The 19,347-nt window shown below is 37.7% G+C and overlaps 1 pseudogene; it reads left to right on the top strand.

Annotated features, from left to right (window-relative positions):
* The first annotated feature begins 10,765 nt into the window (after positions 1-10,765).
* LOC122293870 lies at positions 10,766-13,432 on the top strand (annotated as a pseudogene).
* Positions 13,433-19,347: the final 5,915 nt, after the last annotated feature.

Below are 19,347 nucleotides of genomic sequence, written 5' to 3'. Positions count from 1 at the left end.
AATGCAGAGAAATTTCTATGCTACACAACCACAAAAACTCATGGAATATACCAAATTTACGTGTTTGTTTATGATGTAGCAAGAGCTCTTGCCCCCAGGCAAGCATCGGGGAGAGCACCCCTGTGAGCATCACTGAAAGATAAAGTTCTCGCCCTCAGGCGAGCATTGTGGAAAGCAAAAGCACTTCCCATCTTAGAGAGCATTGTGAAAAAATGATAGCTTGTGAAAAAAAAAAATGAAAAGAAAAAAATGCTCCCCTTCTTGGCAACAAACAAAGTGTTGATTTTCATGAAAATGCATATGCTTATCTATCATGGAAAATGAGAGTGCTCCCCTTATTTTCAGTTAACTTCCTTTGTTCAATTTGGTTTTATTTTGCTCGATTGTTTTTATTTTTTAAGAAAAGAGAATATTAGTCTACCTATTTAAAGCAAAGTGCTTACCACTCAGGCGAGCATCTCGAGAACAAAAGATGGTGCAGCTCAACCCCAAGCAAGCATCATTGAAAGGAACAATGCTCATGTGAGCATCACAAAGAGGAAGAGTGCTCGCCTCTATGGCAAGCATTGTGGACAAACAAAAGTGCTTGTGCCCATGTGAGCATGGTAGAGACCAAGAGTTCTTGCTCTGAGATGAGAATCAGGGATAGCAAAGTGCTCGCACTCAGCAAACATTTCCAAGAGCAAGAATGCTTGTCTAGGTGAGCATCTTGGAAAGCAAAAGCAATCGTTGTCATCTTCATAACAACACTGCTAGAACCCAGGCAAGCATCACAGAAAAGACAAAAGATCATCGCCCCAAGTGAGCAACACTGAAAGAAAAAGCTCTCACTCTTAGGTGAGTACTACGTCGAAGGCAAAAGTGCTCACTCCCTTAGTTAGTATCGTGCAAAGGCAAAGTGCTCGTCATCTATCAATAAATGAGCATTCTAAGTGCATTAATGGGGGAATGAAGCACGCGTGCATGATTTTATATTATTTATTCGTTGATTTGGACTGAAGTTTTACCTTCTCATTTGACATTATTAATGAAAACAGGGAACCAAGCACATGCCTTGCACGTGCACGCTTTACTAGTATATAAAAATAAGGAGTGATGTTTTAATTATTTTATTGCTAAAAAAGTTTTACTAAAGGTGATGCGTTGATATACTAAACTTACAAATAATTTTCTTTTAAAAAACTGTAAAACTCTTTTATAGTTTATATTAGAATCTACTAAAGCAAGTATGTCACGTCACCTCTGTAAAATTAAATTTTAATTTTAATTTATTGTAAGATTATAAAATAATTATAAGAGAGTCATGGGTTAATTATTTTTCTTTTAAAAGACACGTCCATGATTATAAAAAAGAAGCATTTGGGTGTTTGAAATTGATGGTGAATAAACATCAAGGGCGTTTGATGGCATTAGAATTGAATTTGTTTTGGACTAATGGAGTTTTAAAGCATTGTTTATGAAAATTTTTCTTATGTTATTTCTTATCTTTTTGTTAGTTTTTGCTCCTTATTTTAGCTTTTGTTTCCTTCTTTTTGGAGGGTTAGGGTTTGTAAAAGGATGGGGCAACTCTGCCGCCCAATCCTTACTGCTAGGCATGATTACCCAGTGTTAAGTTTTTTTTTTTAATTTTTTTTTACATTTTTTTAATCACTTTCTTAATTATTAAGTTAAAAAAATACACTAATACATTTAAAATCATTTTCTTAATCACTAAGTAACAAAAAATAAAAAATTTACCTGAGCGGTACACTTGGACAGTACCGCTCAGGCGACATGGGAGCATTTCCTTTTGTAAAATGAATGGTTCTGCTTATCATCTTTACACATTAGACAGTACCACACTTATTTTAACAACTAACATATTGAACAAAGATAATTTATGTAACAACTATCATATTTGTTTATCTAGATATTGAACAAAAAGTGACAAAACCATAATATTATTAAAAAAAAATTTACCATTTACAAGCCTGACCTATACCACATTTATTATATTTATATGATTAATTATATTCTTAAAATGTGTCAAATTATTATTACTTTTTTATATAATTTGATGTGACATACTTCTACGTTAGTAGTATGATTGGTGCGTCAATAAAAGAGTTTACAAATAAATTTCTTTATTATAAAGTTCTTTTAAAAAATTTTCCAAGAAGGAGAAGATACCATTTCAAAGCCTCAACAATAGATTCCAGTTTGAGTTGAAATGAACATGCTTATGAGACAAACAAGATGTAGAATTATTCATCTTTTTATATGACTACTTTGAGACATGAGAGTATTATAATATATACACTGTTCACTTATCATGAAATGAACCATCGTGGCCGTAATGTAGCATGCATGTGGGTCTCATGTGTGATGCAGATTCAAATATCTCTCAAAGTTAGCCTAAACTGTAATTCATCCATCTTCACTTTCTATCTTACTACTTTCTTCGTAATCTAATTGTTGGAATACTCTTATATCCAAAAGGTAAAGTGAAAAACTCAAACCCTTGGTGCCCAATGATTACCACAACTTCTTTAGTCCCTCGGCGGTCCACTTTTTTTAATTTTGCCTCTTGCACAAAAATAACATGTATTTCTTTAGAAGAGTATGGAGTTTTGCAACAACATATACTGCGACTGAGTTAGGAGTTTTTATTTGATTTTTTTATTATAAGAGTTGTCTTACTTTGTCATAGGATCTCGAAGAAAAGGAAGTGGATCTCCTCAGCTATCATTTCAGAAAAAAATACAGTCACATCAACCACTATGACCTTTGGCCATAGGTTTACAATTCATTTGTCAGATTGTATAAAAATTGCCAATTTTTGCAGCTCTCCCTTGACAAGGAAGTATATGGCTTCTTGTGTTTTACAATTGGTTGGCTCAAGCACACGCAATTGGACATTTCATGAGTCGTTGATAAAGTAGCACATTCTAATATTCAATTATGCAATTAGGATTTCGGCAAAAGATGTTTTTTGTTATAAATAGTGTCATCTCTAATTATACTTGTTGCTTGATATTTTTAAATATATACTATTTAAACAAATTGCATATAAAATCATTTAAAATATTCCATATCGATAAAAATGCAAAAGGAAAAGTAGTATTATTGTTTTTCTAAACCATATGGTGGATGGCCCTAATAGAATGATAATTCCCTTGAACTTCATGCCTATGTTATGTTGCCTTTAACATTCTTCTACATGGTTATTCAAATATCCTATAATCAAAGGCAGATTTTCATGATTGATTGATGATGCCAACTTGTGAAATTAGAGACATAATCCTCAATGATATTAAAAAGGATATAATAAATTTGTCACATCCATACTAAAAGAAAAGAGACAAAACTTGGTCTAAAATCCAATAACATATTTAACTCGTCTATGTGACGAACAAGGCAAAATACAAAGGGATCTCAAATCACTAAAATAATAATAATAATAATAATAATAATAATAATAATAATAATAATAATAATAATAATAATAATAAATAAATCCTAATTAATAGCTATACACCTTATTTTTTATCATCGGATAATCAAACAATTGATGGGGGAGTGAAGTTGGTGAGGTGATATTGAAAAAAAAGAAAGATATAAACAATTTGAAAATGTCATAGTCATGCTAAAAGAAAGGTTTTAAAAAAAAATTGGTCATGAAATCCTATATCATATTTAATTCATCAATGTGAGGACAAGGACATAACAATTGATCTAGTAGTTGCAAATAAACGTTGATGGTGATTTGAAGGGTCATTTCTTTCCTTGAAGGGTATTGTGGAAGTCTTTGCCGTTAAGCAAAGATATTGTCTCTTAGACTATGTTAGAGAATTTTTTTGTCATCACCATGGCAGAAGAGCTCTCACTTCTATGGGAAAACCTAAAACTTACCGAAGAGGAGAAAGTAGAGATTTTCGAGGAAGCTATGAAAACTCCAATCTTAAGAGGCAGATAGTGCCTTATTGCCCTAATTTTAATGGAAAAAAATAAGTAAACAACGAAACCTACAAGAACACTATGTCCAAAATTTGGAGCCCAGAAAGATGGATAATATTTAAAGAAGTAGGGGATAATATTCTCTTATTAGAATTTTAGCAGGAGACAGACAAGGAAAAATTATTACTTGGAAGACCTTGGACTTTTGATAGGTCCTTGATTTGAATTCAGGAGTTTGAAGACTCCCAAACAACATCTGCTTCATAAATGAACATTTTTTGGTGCAAATTCACCATATGCCATCGGCAGCTATGACAAAAGAAACTGGAGAAATAATAGGCTCTATAATTGATGAAGTACTCCGTGTAGATGTTGATAAGGATAGAATTGGTAGGGAAAATTCTTAAGGATAAGAGTTAATATTGATATTACAAAACCACTGGCAAAAGGGAGATTGTTGAACATGGGAGGAAAGCAACTACGACTTTAGTTTAAGTATGAAAGGTTGGCTGTAATCTATTTTCATTATGGTGTCCTAAAGCATAAAGGGAATGTGTGTTCCATAGAAAAGCGCAAGAACTATCCAACTAACACAAAGAGTCCACAGTATGGTCAATGGCTAAGAGCATCTTCAGCCAACTTGAGTACATAGGGAAGCAAAAAATTTGGGGGTTGCAATGAGCAAACACGATCAAGTTATCCTTATAAAAGCAATATTGAGAAGGGTGAGAGTAGGAAAGTAATAGAAGAGAAGGAGGACCAACCTCACTGAGTGGGAAATGAGGTAATAACTGGAGACTCTGTAGTTCACATAAAGAAAGATTAGGATACTAACACTCCAGTTATAAAACAAGAGATATTCTCCTTGTGTGGATCTTATAAATCCTTGATATAATACTAATATAGTTAGCCATCCAAATCTAGCTACTAGAGTAAAGGAGCAACCACATGGATTTGGGGATAAGGAGACTCTTGCCAATAAGACTCCTAAAATGGTTAAATATCAGATTCCAACCTCTCCTCCAAAGCAAGCTAGCTTGAACACTGATCTAGTAAGTCATATTGACATTTCTTTAATGGAATTCTTTGTTAATGCAGCTAAGGTTCCTAAGGAAATTGGGTGGAAAGGGAGAGCAAGGGAGGTTCATTCTTTAAATAGAATAGAGATTGATTGTAAGAACCCGCCAAGTGGGGAAACAATAGTGAACAAGAGGAGGAGTGAAGTCTGGTCCTTTGTTAGCCCAAAAAAGTCACCAAAAATATAAAAAAACAAAGTTCAGTCTTGAAAGGAGCATAAATCAGGAAATAATCGTGGAGCTTGCTGGTCAATCCTACCAACAACAATGAATTGCTTAAGTTGGAACCGTCGAAAGTTTAGAAACCCTCGAACAATCAGAGAACTTCACTATCTAGTAAAATCAAAATGTCCCAACATAGTATTTCTCATGGAAACAAAAAACGGTAGGGGGAAAAATGGAAAACGTTATAAATCAGATTGGTTTTAACAAAAGTTTCGTGGTTGATAATGATGGATGGAGTGGTGGTTTAGCAATGTTTTGGAAATCTAACATGAAGATTGATTTGGACTCTTTTACCAAAAGGCATAACTCTATAAAAGTTAAGCAAGAAGACAAGGGGGTTGGGGGGGGGGGGGGGAGTAAGGGAGTAGCTACTCACACGTTTCTATGGAAACCCTCAGCTTAAATGACTTGGCTATATATAGGGAATTTTAATGAGATTCTTCATATACATGAGAAGTGTGGAGCCTCGATTAGACCTTATGCTCAGATGGAATCCTTCAAAGAAGTTATGGAGGACAATGACTTAATTGATTTGGGCTACAAGGGGGACAAATTTACTTGGAGCAACAATAGAGAAGGGAATAATTTCACTAAAAAAAGACTTGACAGAGCATTGGATAATTCTGATATGATCAACTTGTTTTCTACCATTAGTGTTGGCAACCTAACAGTCCCTAGCTCAGATCATAACTCAATCTTTATCTCTCTAACTAAAGGAAAAGAACCTTTTTCTAGAAAGATAAGAGACCTTTTAGATATGAAGTAAGCTGAGATAAGAGAGGAGAATGTAGTGATCTAATTAAGGAGCTTGGTTTTGTTATGCATGTTTCAATAGATCTCTAAAAGCAGCCACTGAAGATTTGACAAGATGTAAAGCTAGATTGATGACATGGATCAAGGAGAGATATAGAGAGCATAAAGGAACCATTGAGACCAAATTAGCACACATAAAATCTCTCCAAGAAATTAACCTTGGATATCACACTGAGGAAGTCAAGCAACTACAGAAGGAAGTAGACCTTATGTTGGAAGTGGATGATTTAAAATGGAAACAAAGAACCAAATAGAAATGTCTAAAGGAGGGTGACAAAAATACAAAATTCTTTCACAAGTATTCATCTTAGAAAAGGCAGATAAATACAGTTAAAAGCATCATTGATGGGCATGGGGTAACAACTACCTCCTTATAGGAGATAAGTAAGATGTTCCTGATTATTTCCAAGACCTTTTTACTAAATCAAATCCTAAAAAAATTGAAGATTGCCTACAACCTATGAAGATTATAGTTACTGAGGAAATGAATGAAATGTTGCTAAGAGCGTTTACTACGACAAAGATAAAAAAAGTTGTTTTTCAATGAATCCTCTAGGCTCTCCTGGACTAGATGGCATTCCTATAATCTTTTTCTAAGATCATTGGAATATAATTGGACAAGACGTTACCATGTAATCCTGGCAACCTTAAATTTAAATAGATGGACAAATGATATTAATGAGACATTCATAGTACTGATTCCTAAGATTAAAACCCTTACAAAAGTCATTGAGTACAAGTCAATCAGTCTATGCAATGTAGTGTGCATGGTCATTGCAAAAGTCTTGGCTAATAGAATGAAAAATATACTGCCAGTGATCATTTCTCCCACTCGTGTTTGTTCCTATGAGATTAATATAAGATGGTATGATGGTTGCATATGAATTGATGCACATAGTGCAAAGTAGAATGAAGGGAAATACTGGGTACATGATACTAAAGTTAGACATGAATAAAACATACAATTGAATTGAGTGGAAGTTCCTTAAGTAGAGCCCACCGTTGAAGTGTGGGTTTTTTCATGTGGGTCCTAGATTTGCTTTTTTTAAGGAGTGTGTGGAGCTTGCAATCTAGCATTACTCTTTGTGGTAAAGTTGTTACGGCACCAATCTTTAATGATTATAAATGGACTATAGGATTAGTCCAGGTTGTAGTTTGGCCGGTTTCTTGTTTTTACATTCATTCCAGTTAAAATTTATTAGGAGATAGGCAGAGAGGGTAGTTCATGAAAGCATCAAATAATTAGGAGTCTCCAACTCAATATTTGATTTTTTGTATGAAATTATGTATTTCAAATAAATGGTGCCATGATTATCGATCGTTTAGGTGTTAAAAGTTTTGCTTTGAAATTCCTTGATTATCTGAATTTATTTATTTATTTTGATAGATAATAAGTAAGTTTTATTCATATGAATGAAATCGGCTCTCCCTTGACTCCTCCGAGGTTTTTAATTCAATGACAACAACGTTCATTATCTTCCCAACCAAATAAACTCAAAGAATAAAAACAATCACGAACACCATCGAGAAGAAAATTCGTGAGAAAAAGTTATATCTTAATCATTATCTCAATATATGGGTGGATGTTACTGTATTCAGTTATAAGTTTCCCCAATTTATTTCCTTTTTCCTTTTAGAAGTATCCAGAGTCAAATTTTTTTTTTTCCTGGGTATCTATCTAATTACGAAATTCTTTTCATCCATTGCATAGATGGTCCTCCTTTTGCAAGGCTTCCAAGAAATTTTGTTGTTTTCTTTGTTAGTTTTATTATCAATAATTGCAAAAAGTTTGAATCATTGTGAAATTTTCATTATTACAATCCTAATGAGTAAGGTTTAACTTAATTAGTATCTAGCTTCCAGTAGTTCTAGGGCTTTTGAATCAATGGTCTAACACTTGGTCATGGAGAAATTGCCGTGTTATGGGTGCAAGTTATGGCTGGTGATCTATAGGCTGTATTAAAATGTCTTCATATATGGGCATAGTATTAAAAGTACTTGATATTGATAGATGACTTGTATAAAAAAAAATTAGTATTGATAGGCGAGTGGAGCCACCACAAGAGAAAGGCTACCTTTGGGTCAATGTTGATCGAGTGGGCCACAATGAACGTTGATTCAAAAGCATGGTGTAATCAATATTAGGCCATGTTATGGCTTTGAATCAAAAGCTTGACATTTAAGTACCTTAGGAAAGTAGTAGCCAACCTAACAAAAAGAAATTCCTAGCCGCATCTACTGTATCCTTCAAAATGACTAGTCATAGTTACTATTGGAGCTTCTTGGAATTATCATAAAGCCTAGTTCCATCTAGTACTGAATCATTGTGGGATTTGTCACCTTTAAGATCGTAACATTCCATCACACTTCCAAATTCAACATTGAAGGCGGCCCACTCTATCGACATTGATTAAATGTAACATTTTATCTTTTGGCAACTCTGCTCACTTATCAGTACTTAATCATTTTTAATAGTATGTCCATACATAATACCGAGGCATTTCAATCTAGTCGGGTCACTGCCCCAATGATTTGAATTCAAGATGTGGTGCCAGCTGTGATACCTAATCTTAAAAACTCAAGAAAAGTATTAGTCAGATCTTTGCTTATACTTCAACAAGACTAGTCAAAGTTACTATTAGAGTTCATTGGAATCATTATAAAACCATTTTCATCTAGTAAGGAGACAATATGGGACTCGGTACCTTTAGGATCATAACATTAGCAATTACTACAAGCCGAACTTTCTTTATTTCAAAAAACATATGACTGCTAGCTAGTGACTAGTTAAACCATAAATCCCTAGGATCATGACATTCATGTTGTCTTTATTTTTTCTTGATTCACTTTTTTCTGTGTGTGTCACTATTTTCAACTAATTGCCTATGTATCTGTCTGTTGATATACTTTGAAGATGACCAATTCCCTCATCTGTGTCTATAATTATTTCTTCAATATCATGGTTGGGCACAGTCCAAGTAGTTTGCTTCCTAGCTTTAGGAAATAATGTTTGGGTGGGGTTCACCTTTGTTGTAGGTGTTTAGTATTTTGTTGGTAAGGCTTAGTGGTTTATAGTTTTTTTTATTAGGTTTTCTTCTGCCATAACTGAGGGCTGTTTTTAATAAAGTTTTGGAGGTGCCGTCCTCCTTTAAAAAAAAAAAAAAAGCTAGTCTGCTTCATAGGCATGTTTAGTGCACATCCTGACTGAGGATGGCTAATGACTTAAGATTTCTTTCTTTTTTACACCACTTAAGAATAACTTATAAATGGCTGAGGAAGACCATATATTTCCAAAGTGTGGCTTTTGCTATCTTTTGGATAAATTATTTATGAGGAGGAATGAACATGGGGTATGCCTATCATTATTCATCAATAAAATTCATCGTTACTTATTAAAAACAAAAAGAACAAGATGCACGTCTTGACCTAGGATACAGCTTCTAGCACTCTGACTTAATAAAGAAGATAAGAAACTTTGACTGCAAGAGGAGCATCCAAAGCCTCAATACCTTTTTGGTTCATTGTCATGCACTCGTCGATCAAATCTCCTGAAGCCTCTGCCCCCTTCTAAATAGACCCAACTTTGAAACTCCAAGTTCCGATCAATTGTCCTGGGGATAGTTTTCTAATGGGCCTGGGTGATTGGCTATTCCTGACTCGTGATTTGCTTTAGAAAATGAAAAGGAAAAGAAACGCTGCTACATGTATCAAATTCTCTTATTTAATTTCTTAAAATGTGGTTGGCAGTGGTTATGATGCCTTTTGGGTTGCCTCATGAGATTTCATGATGCTTATTGATTTCCAGATGCTTAATTGCCCATCCTTTTCTGCAGATACTATGTATTGGCACATCATTGTATTTCCTTGTTTAACAGGCATAAAGTAATATCAGATGTGCCATCATCTGAGTGCCATCATCTGAGTGTCCGCTGCTCCCTGTTTTTCTAAGCTTCACTTGTTTCTACTCTTGTTTTTTGGCACATCAGTATATTGCCTTGTTTAACAGATATAAAGTAATATCAGACGTGCTATCATTTGAGTGCCTGGCACTCCATAATTTTCCAAGCTTAATCTGTGTATACTCTTGTTTGTTTGAATTATTGTATTTTCCTGCAAACATGCTCATAGAAGTAAGGTTGTGATCCAAATCGTTGCAAAAGGTGGTTATACTCAAAAGCATCTTTAACATGGCCTTTTTGTATTCAAGCTTGAAAACTGTTGCCAGTGCAAGAAAATTTGTTCCGGGGTCAAAGATTTGCATTCAGCCTGATATCAATCCTAAAGCACACAAGAGAAAAAACTTGCGATGTGAAAGAACATGAGTGCAGCTACCTCTCCTGCCTGGCCTTCGTGATGATCTCGCCATTGCTTGTTTGATCCGAGTCCCTTGTGTTGAACATAGAAAGCTCCGCCTAGTTTGCAAGAGATGGTATTGTCTTCTCGCCGGAAACTTCTTTTATTCTCTTAGGAAAAGTCTTGGAATGGCATAAGAGTGGGTTTATGTCATCAAAAGAGACCTTGATGGAAGGATTTCTTGGCATGCTTTTGACCCCACCTTTTTTTATTTTTTTATTTTTTATAGGTAAACGATAGTATTAATACGAATAGGCATAGCCCAAGTAAAACAAGAAGTTATACAAGAGATAAAACTAATCTAAGTTGCTAAAGAGGACATAAGGAAATCGTGCATATTTTGGCCATTAAAATTTACAGCAATGGCCCAAAGGACTAGAGAGGTGAACAAAAGAGAGCGAAGCTCCACTAGTGTGCGCTCCTTGTCTTTGAAAGTACGCTCATTATGCTCTTGCCATATGCACAACATAACACAGATTAGAACCATTTTCTACACGGCTTTGATCCGTGGTAGTCCACCTGGCATGCCCCAACTGGCCAATAACTCAGTCACCGTAGCAGGCATCACCCAGTTTAACCCGATTCTGTTGAACACTTCGCACCACAAGGCTCTAGCTGTCTCACAATGTAACAGCAAATGATCAACGGTCTCTCCAACTTTCTTACACATATAACACCAGTCTGCAATAATTACCCGACGCTTTTGTAGATTATCTGTCGTCAGAATCTTACCCAAGGCCGCTGACCAGACAAAAAAGAGTGCTTTAGGAGGTGCCTTATTCCTCCACGATCTTTTCCAAGGGAACTGACTATTTGGTGTGGTTACAAGAGATTTATAGAAAGAGTGAACCGAAAAGTTCCTTTTACCCCTAGGTGTCCACCACAACTTATCTTCTCACAAGCCGTTTAGCTTCGTGGAGTACACTAAGCTGAAAAAGCCTTAAAACTGTCTACTTCCCAATCTTGAGTTGCTTTACTAAAAGTGACATTCCATTGGACTTGATCCCCTGAACGAACCAAAAAATCTGCCACCGAAGCTTCTGGCTCACATGCCACACGGAACAAGGTAGGAGACACATCTTTCAATGCCTTCTCCCCACACCAGATGTCCCTCCAGAATTTTATACCGGTCCCCTCCCCCACCAAGAATCTAGTGCGGTTAGCAAACACTCCCCATCCTCGTTTGATGTGTTTCCAAATCCCCACCCCGTAAGGGGCATTCCCCTCTCTAGTACACCAACCCCCCATGTGCTCCCATATCTGTAGTCAACGACTAGTTTTGATAATGCTTCTGGTTCCATATTTTTTCTCTAAAGCCATTTACCAAGAAGTGCTTGGTTAAACATCTTCAAGTTCTTTATCCCCAATCCACCTGATGAGAGTGGTCTGCATACCTTGTCCCACTTGACTAAGTGGAACTTAAATTCATTCCCCATCCCGCTCCATAAGAAATCCCGATAAAGTTTTTCAATGTATAAAGCCACAGATGTTGGGATTGGAAATAAGGACAATAAATAAGTTGGTAAATTAGATAGAGTACTTTTGATAAGAGTCACACGACCTCCTTTTGACAAGTACAATCTCTTCCACCCTGCCAGTCTTTTTTCCACTTTCTCAATAACTGAGTCCCAGATTGGTAATGATCGGGAAGTAGTCCCCAACGGTAGCCCCAAGTAAGTCATAGGGAGAGAACCAACCTTACAACCCAAAATGCTAGCCAGTTGCTGAATAGTACTGATTTATCGAAGTTTACCCTCAAGCCCGACGCTGCTTCAAAACATAGGAGAAGGGCATTCAATGCCCTAAGTTGTTATTTGTCTGCTTCATACAAAATTAGTGTGTCGTATGCAAAAAGCAAGTGAGAGATAGAAATTAGTGTGCTTTTGATCCCACCTACCAACTATGGCAGCCACTTTCCCCCGTCCCTGGGAATATTCTGAAGCACTGGGTTTTGGATGTGCTGTTCTTAATGGTTGCCACCTGTACTTATTTGGAGGAAAAGATCCACTCAAGGGATCCATGCGATGGGTCATTTTCTATAGCCCCCAGACAAATAATAGGCATAGGGCACCAGATATGCTGTGGAGACGTTATTATTTTGGTTCATGTGTCATAAATAACTACCTTTATGTGGTCGGTGGGGAATGTGAAGGGCTCCAAAGGACTCCTTGTTCTGCTGAAGTTTATGATCCTAACAAGAATCGGTGGAGCTTTATCTCAGATACGAGAATGGCTATGGTGCCATGTAATGGAGTTGTGTACAATGGAATATGGTTTCTAAAAGGTGTTGGGTCTGACCTTGAGATCAGGAGCTATGCGTATTCTCCTGAAACAAATGCCTGGACCTCTATTAGTAGTGGCATGGCATCAGGTTTGTAGAGCCGTAGTACCTCGTTAAATGGTAAACTCTATGCCTTGGATTGCCCAGATGGATGCAGGCTTAGATTTTATGATACAACAACAGATTCGTGGAACCAATTTATAGATAGCAAGCTCCATCTAGGGAGCTCTAGTGCTCTTTTCATTGCTGCTCTTGTTTCCCTCAATGGGAAGCTTTGCATAATCCGTAACAACATGAGCATCAGCCTTGTTGATGTTTCAAGTTCGGATAAGCAGGTGCAGAGCAACCCTCACCTTTGGGAAAATATTCCTGGGAAAGACCAGTTCAGTACTCCTATCACAAATTTGGGGTCAAGTATAGCTGGTCAAAGTGGTTTGAAGAGTCACATTGTGCACTGTCAGGTGCTTCAAGCATGATGATCGCAGTCCATATCTCCAGCTTTGCTTAGGGAAAAGACTTCCATGGGACTGAAGAATAAGATTTTTTTTTCTCTATTGAAAAGTCTAGAGTAGAAAACATTGAGCAAGTGGAGTCTCCATGCGCATTCTTGTGAGAGATTCAAAATTAGACATGCCTGCCCAAGTTTTTCATGTAGTTACTTGGCAAGTAGCAGAGGAGATTCTTATTGGTTTCGGCAATAGAATCGAGGTCATTTCTTTGAGAGAATGCTTGTAAATTTTGTTATTTGGGTTAAGGTTGTCGTGTCTTTTGTCATGGGATCTTATATAGATGGCATGCAATCTTGAAGATGCTATGTGAGTATATATATATAGCTTATGTGGTTTTTTTTTTTTTAAATGTTAAACCGTGCTGTGTTTAGACTCATTTCGAAATCAATTTTCCAAATCCCTGGCGTACGTTGTCCCACCGTTCTCACCCCCCCTCCCCCCAGTTCAACATTTAGCGTCGTTCTTCCCCCATCGTGCACCTCATCGTCACAGTAGGCCCAGCTGGTTGCTCTTGCTGCCGATACCCACCGCTCATTTGTTTTGTTTTTCTGCCCAGCATCGCCTATACCCACCGAGTAATACATTAAAATATCACTTTGACACAAAAAAATGGCAAAAAATTCAATATACAACAGGAGCTAATATGAAGATCTTCAAGGCTCCATGAGTCTCCATGAGTAGATTGCCTTCTGGAAAAATAGAAAATGCACGGACCAAATGAAAATACTTCAAACATTAAACAGTTGAAGTCCACAAATCTTTTTCACTTGCATTTACTTGTGAGGAGTTTCTGTAAATGCAAGTCACTCTAATCTAGTCAGTCACAGAGAAATCTATCCATGAATTCATTGTCAAGGTAACATTTTTACCTCAGTTCATTTACAAAACCCATCACCTTCTTGGTCTTTTCTCCCTCTCCAACATGATCTTTCTCTGAAAATTACTTTGTGGGAATTGGGCAGGACGCGAAGGGTAAGGATGTTGAACTCAGCATATACAAAGGGAAGGTTCTTCTTGTGGTTAGCGTTGAATCCAAATGTGGGTTTACAGATTCAAATTACACCCAGTTGACTGAGCTTTACAGCAGATAGAAGGACAAAGGTTTGGAGATCTTGGCATTTCCATGTTGAAAATCACCCTAAGTGTGTGTGAAACCAGTCCACTTGCTAACCACCATCTCACACAGCACTGTTTTCTCTTTTGTTGTATTAGGCGCCACCCAAATCTCTGCAGCAAATTACTACACCGAATTCCTTTAGTCCGAAATCGTAGGTGCTCTCTCCTATAAAAGGGAGAGCTCAGTTGTGTAAAGAGTGGGGAAAAAATAGAGAGAAAGAGAGGACGTGAGAGAGAATTTGTAGAGTTTTGTAATCTCGTACAAATTCAGTAAAAGAGGCTCTAGTGGACATAGGCAATTTGCTGAACAACTTAAATATCGTCTTGTGTGATTTTAGATAGGCCAGAGGCACAACAATTGGTATCAGAGCTTTAGTTCGCGCTGTCCAGAAATCAAGTTGATCGAAATCAACTTTTGATAACTCCAGGTTGTTTCTCGTGTCGAGACGAATTTGTTGCCACAAACGGAATCGAAAACGGAGGTCGGACGAGCCTGCATGCACCGGTAGAAGATCGGAGCGTGCATCCACACGCATTTAGAGGTTGAAGTTGACTGAACCTCATGCTCCACGCGCCCCCATGTGCAGACATACACCTAGAGGTTGAAGACGCGTGACTCACACACACATCACGCTCCCCCACATGCCTTAGAGGCCTTTTAGCGCGTGTAACTCACTCTCCCACGCGCCTACGCGCCTACCAGCAGTAGCGCGTGTACTCCAAGCGCCAACGCGCCCAACAGACGCTACTGTAGTGCGTGCATCTCACGCTCTAGGCAATCAGGACCGTTCGTTTTCCAGATCTATTTTGAGCTTGATCTAAGTCATTTGGAGTACGATTTCAACAATCAAATAGTGCTTTCCAACTATTTGGATCATTCCGGACTCATCCGTACGGTTAGAATTTTAAAGTTTTGTCTAAATTTTCTAAATTCAAATAGAAAGATCTGGAAGAGGTAGGAGCTCTGAAAATGCCAGTAGCTCCGGGCGTCAGACCATAGAAGTTCGGTACGTTTCGAATTTGCGGAAGAATCGCATCTCACTAGGATCTCTAGATTCCAAGGGATTCAGAATTACCATTGAAGACGGAACTCTCAAAGTACTAATGGGAGTTCAGGTGGCAATGAAGGGTTTGAGACGAGGAAACTTGTACTTCTTACAAGGAAGTACTGTTGATGGAAGAGCTTCCACATGCTGTGAGAAGCTAGATGAGACTGATGTCGACACCATTAGTCTTTGGCATATGCGTATGGGACACGTAGGAGAAAAAGTTTTGCAAACACTGCTGAAGTAAGGCTTACTCAAAGGTGCCAAGACTGGTAAATTGTCTTTCTATGAGCACTGTGTATTGAGGAAGCAGAGGTGGATCAAGTTTGAAATCGCTGTACATAATACACAGGGGATACTTGACTATGTACACTCCGATATTTGGGGACCTACCCAAAATGCATATTTGGGAGGTAAGTATTGGTTTGTAACTTTTGTGGATGATTATTCTCGTCGTGTGTGGGTATATACGATGAAGAATAAAGATGAAGTGCTGAAAATCTTCCTTGATTGGAAGAAAATGATTGAGACTCAGATCGGCAGAAAGATCAAGTGGCTTAAATCTGATAATGGAGGTAAGTACACTTTAGACCCCTTCATAGAAGTATGCCAGAGAGAGGGAATTGTCAGACACTTCACGGTACGAGGTACACCGCAGCAGAACGGTGTGGCAGAATGGATGAACCGTACTTTACTAGAGAAAGTGCGATGTATGTTACTGGATGCTGGTTTCAGTAAACAATTTTGGACTGAAGCTGTGATATATGCCTGCTACCTCATCAACCGACTACCAGCAGCTGCCAATGCCGGGAAGACACCCACTGAAATGTGGAGAGGTACACATGCTACTGATTATGACTCTTTACATGTTTTCGGATGTCCTGTTTACTATCATGTTAAAGAAAGTAAGTTTGATCCTAGAGCCAAGAAAGTAAAATTCTTAGGCTTTAGTATTGGTGTAAAAGGGTATAGACTCTGGTGCATAGAATCTAAAAAGGTAATCATCAGTAGAGATGTTACATTCAACGAATCTAATATGCTTAAGTCACATAAGTATAAAGATTCCAATGAAGGCAACAATGATGGCGAAACATCAGATGATTTGCAAAATGTGAAGTATTACTTCAAAGAATTCGGGAAAGCATGGACAAGATAAGGTTGATAGTCCAGTCACAGTACCTCCATGTCAACCCGAATTAATAGCAACCAACAGACCAAGACGAGAGAAACGTGTACTGACACGTCTTGCAGACTATGTGACACATGCATTATTAGTTGAAGGGGGTGAGATCCCAACCACTTACAGAGAAGCCAAACAGTCTAGTGAACAAGTTGAATGGACAAAGACGATGAATGAAGAGATGCAGTCTCTTCACCAGAACTAGACTTGGGAGTTTGTGCCGCTTCCAAAAGGAAAGAAGACAATTGGATGTAAGTGGATCTTCAATCAAAAAGATGATCACGCTGCTAAAAATGGAGTGCGATACAAAGCTAGGCTGGTAGCCAAGGGCTACGCTCAGACAGAGGGAATTGACTACAGTGAAGTATTCTTTCCTGTTGTGAAGCATTCATCCATTCAGATATTGCTAGCTTTGGTTGCACAATATGATTTTGAGTTAGCACAGTTTGATGTGAAGACAGCTTTCTTACATGGTGATCTGGAAGATGAGATTTATCTATCTCAACCAAAATGTTTTAAAGAAGCTGGAAAAGAAAATTGGGTATGCAGTCTGAAGAAGTCACTATATGGCTTGAAGCAGTCACATCGGCAATGGTATAAGCAGTTTGACTGCTTTTATGATGGATCTGAAATACACTCATTGCCAATACGATCACTGTGTGTATTTCAAAAAACTTACAAATGGATCTTTCATTTATTTGCTTTTATATATAGATGATATGTTAATTGCATGTAAAAGCAAGGGGGGGATAAATTGTTTAAAAACTCAGTTAAGTCATGAGTTTGAAATGAAAGATCTGGGAGGAGCACAAAGAATATTGAGGATGGAGATTAGCAGAGATAGGGTGAAAGGTACAGTTCACCTTACTCAGAAGCAGTATCTGAAAAGAATACTGCAACGCTTCAACATCGACTCGAAGACGAAGCCGGTGAGTACTCCTATGGCCAAATATTTCGAACTCAGTGCATTGCAGTCTCCTAAAGATAATGAAGAGCGGGACTACATGAGAAATGTCCCATATCCAAGTATTGTTGGAAGCTTAATGTATGCCATGGTGTCGACCTGATATCTCCTAGGCCGTTAGCTTAGTTAGTCGCTATATGCATAATCCTGGAAAGGTTCATTGGCATGTGGCTAAGTGGATTATACGGTATATTTTAGAGATCGTAGATATTGGTTTGAAGTTCGAGAAGAATGAAGATAGTCTAGTAACTGGATATGTTGACTCAGACTATGCAGGTGATCTTGACAAACGTTGATCGACAACTGGATATGTGTTCACTATGGCTGGAGGACCAATTAGTTGGCGATCAACTTTGTAGTCGACAATTGTACTATTATCCACTGAGGCTGAATACATGGCTGTAATAGAAGCAGTGAAAGAAGCTATTTGGTTACAGGGATTGGTAACAGATTTGGATTTTAAGCAGCAAGAGGTTACCATTTACTGTTACAGTCAAAATGCAATTCATTTGGCCAAGAATCAAGTATATCACTCTCGAACAAAACACATAGATGTTTGATTTCACTTTGTACGTGAAATATTAGAAGAAGAGGACATCAAACTTCAGAAGATTGACATTGAAGATAATCCAGCAGATATGTTGACGAAAGTCGTCACAGGGATCAAGTTCCAACACTGTTTGGACTTGATTAGTATTGTACACTGCTGAACACCCTCGGGTGCATTGGAGCGCATTCGATAGCGGAAGTCTCTCATGTCAAAGAATGAGGTGCATTCATTTAAAGAATGAATCAGTTTGTAAGCAGCCTGATATGGTACACTTGGGTGGAGGGGGTGATTGTTGAAAACCACCCTAAGTGTGTGTGAAACCAGTCCACTTGCTAAGCACCATCTCACACAACACCGTTTTCTCTTTTGTTGTATTAGGTGCCACCCAAATCTCTGCAGCAAATTGCTGCACCGAATTCCTTTAGTCTGAAATCGTAGGTGCTCTCTCCTATAAAAGGGAGAGCTCAGTTGTGTAAAGAGTGGGGAAAAAACAGAGAGAAAGAGAGGACGTGAGAGAGAATTTGTAGAGTTTTGTAATCTCGTACAAATTCAGTAAAAGAGGCTCCAGTAGACATAGATAATTTGCTGAATCACTTAAATATCGTCTTGTGTGATTTTGGACAGGCCAAAGGCACAACATTCCATGCAATCAGTATTTAAAACAAGAGCCTGGGACAAGTGAGGAGATGGAACAATTTGCAAAAACAAGATACAAAGCTGAATATCCAATATTTCAAAAGGTTCGTTGCAATGGGCCAAATACAGTGCCTCTATAGGTTCCTCAAAGCAAGTAAAACTGGATTCATGGGGTCTATGATAAAGTGGAATTTCACCAAGTTCTTGGTGGATTACGAAGAGAGAGGTTCTGAACCGATGGGTTGAAGCTGTGAGGGATCTGTGAGATGGGTTGGAACTCAAACACAACAGGCTCAATGCGAAGAAGAAGAGGATGGGTTATGAACAGAGAGGTTCTGAACAGTGACGTGGGGTCACAATCGGATTTGCGGTGTGTGGTGTGCGATATTAGACCGGTAGTTGAGTAGAGTTTTTCTATATACCCATACATATGTTCTCTACAAAAAAAATAAATCAAACATACAACAATTAGTTTTCATGACCATGAATCAGATTTTTGTTATCTGCTTGACTTGACATGTTTCCTTAAAAATGATTTGCTTTTGAACAAGATAATACATAGTGCTTTTATTAACTAGAGGTGAAAAAGGAAAATCATTGTGTTGAGCTTTGGGCTTTACATCTTAGGAACAGAGAGTAATCTGGTTATATGGCTTCGTGGA

Source organism: Carya illinoinensis, chromosome 14 (assembly GCF_018687715.1).
Source record: "Carya illinoinensis cultivar Pawnee chromosome 14, C.illinoinensisPawnee_v1, whole genome shotgun sequence".
Classification (NCBI taxonomy): Eukaryota; Viridiplantae; Streptophyta; class Magnoliopsida; order Fagales; family Juglandaceae; genus Carya; species Carya illinoinensis.
The sequence above is the reverse complement of the archived record's forward strand: the minus strand, read 5'-3'. Positions and strand labels throughout refer to the sequence as shown.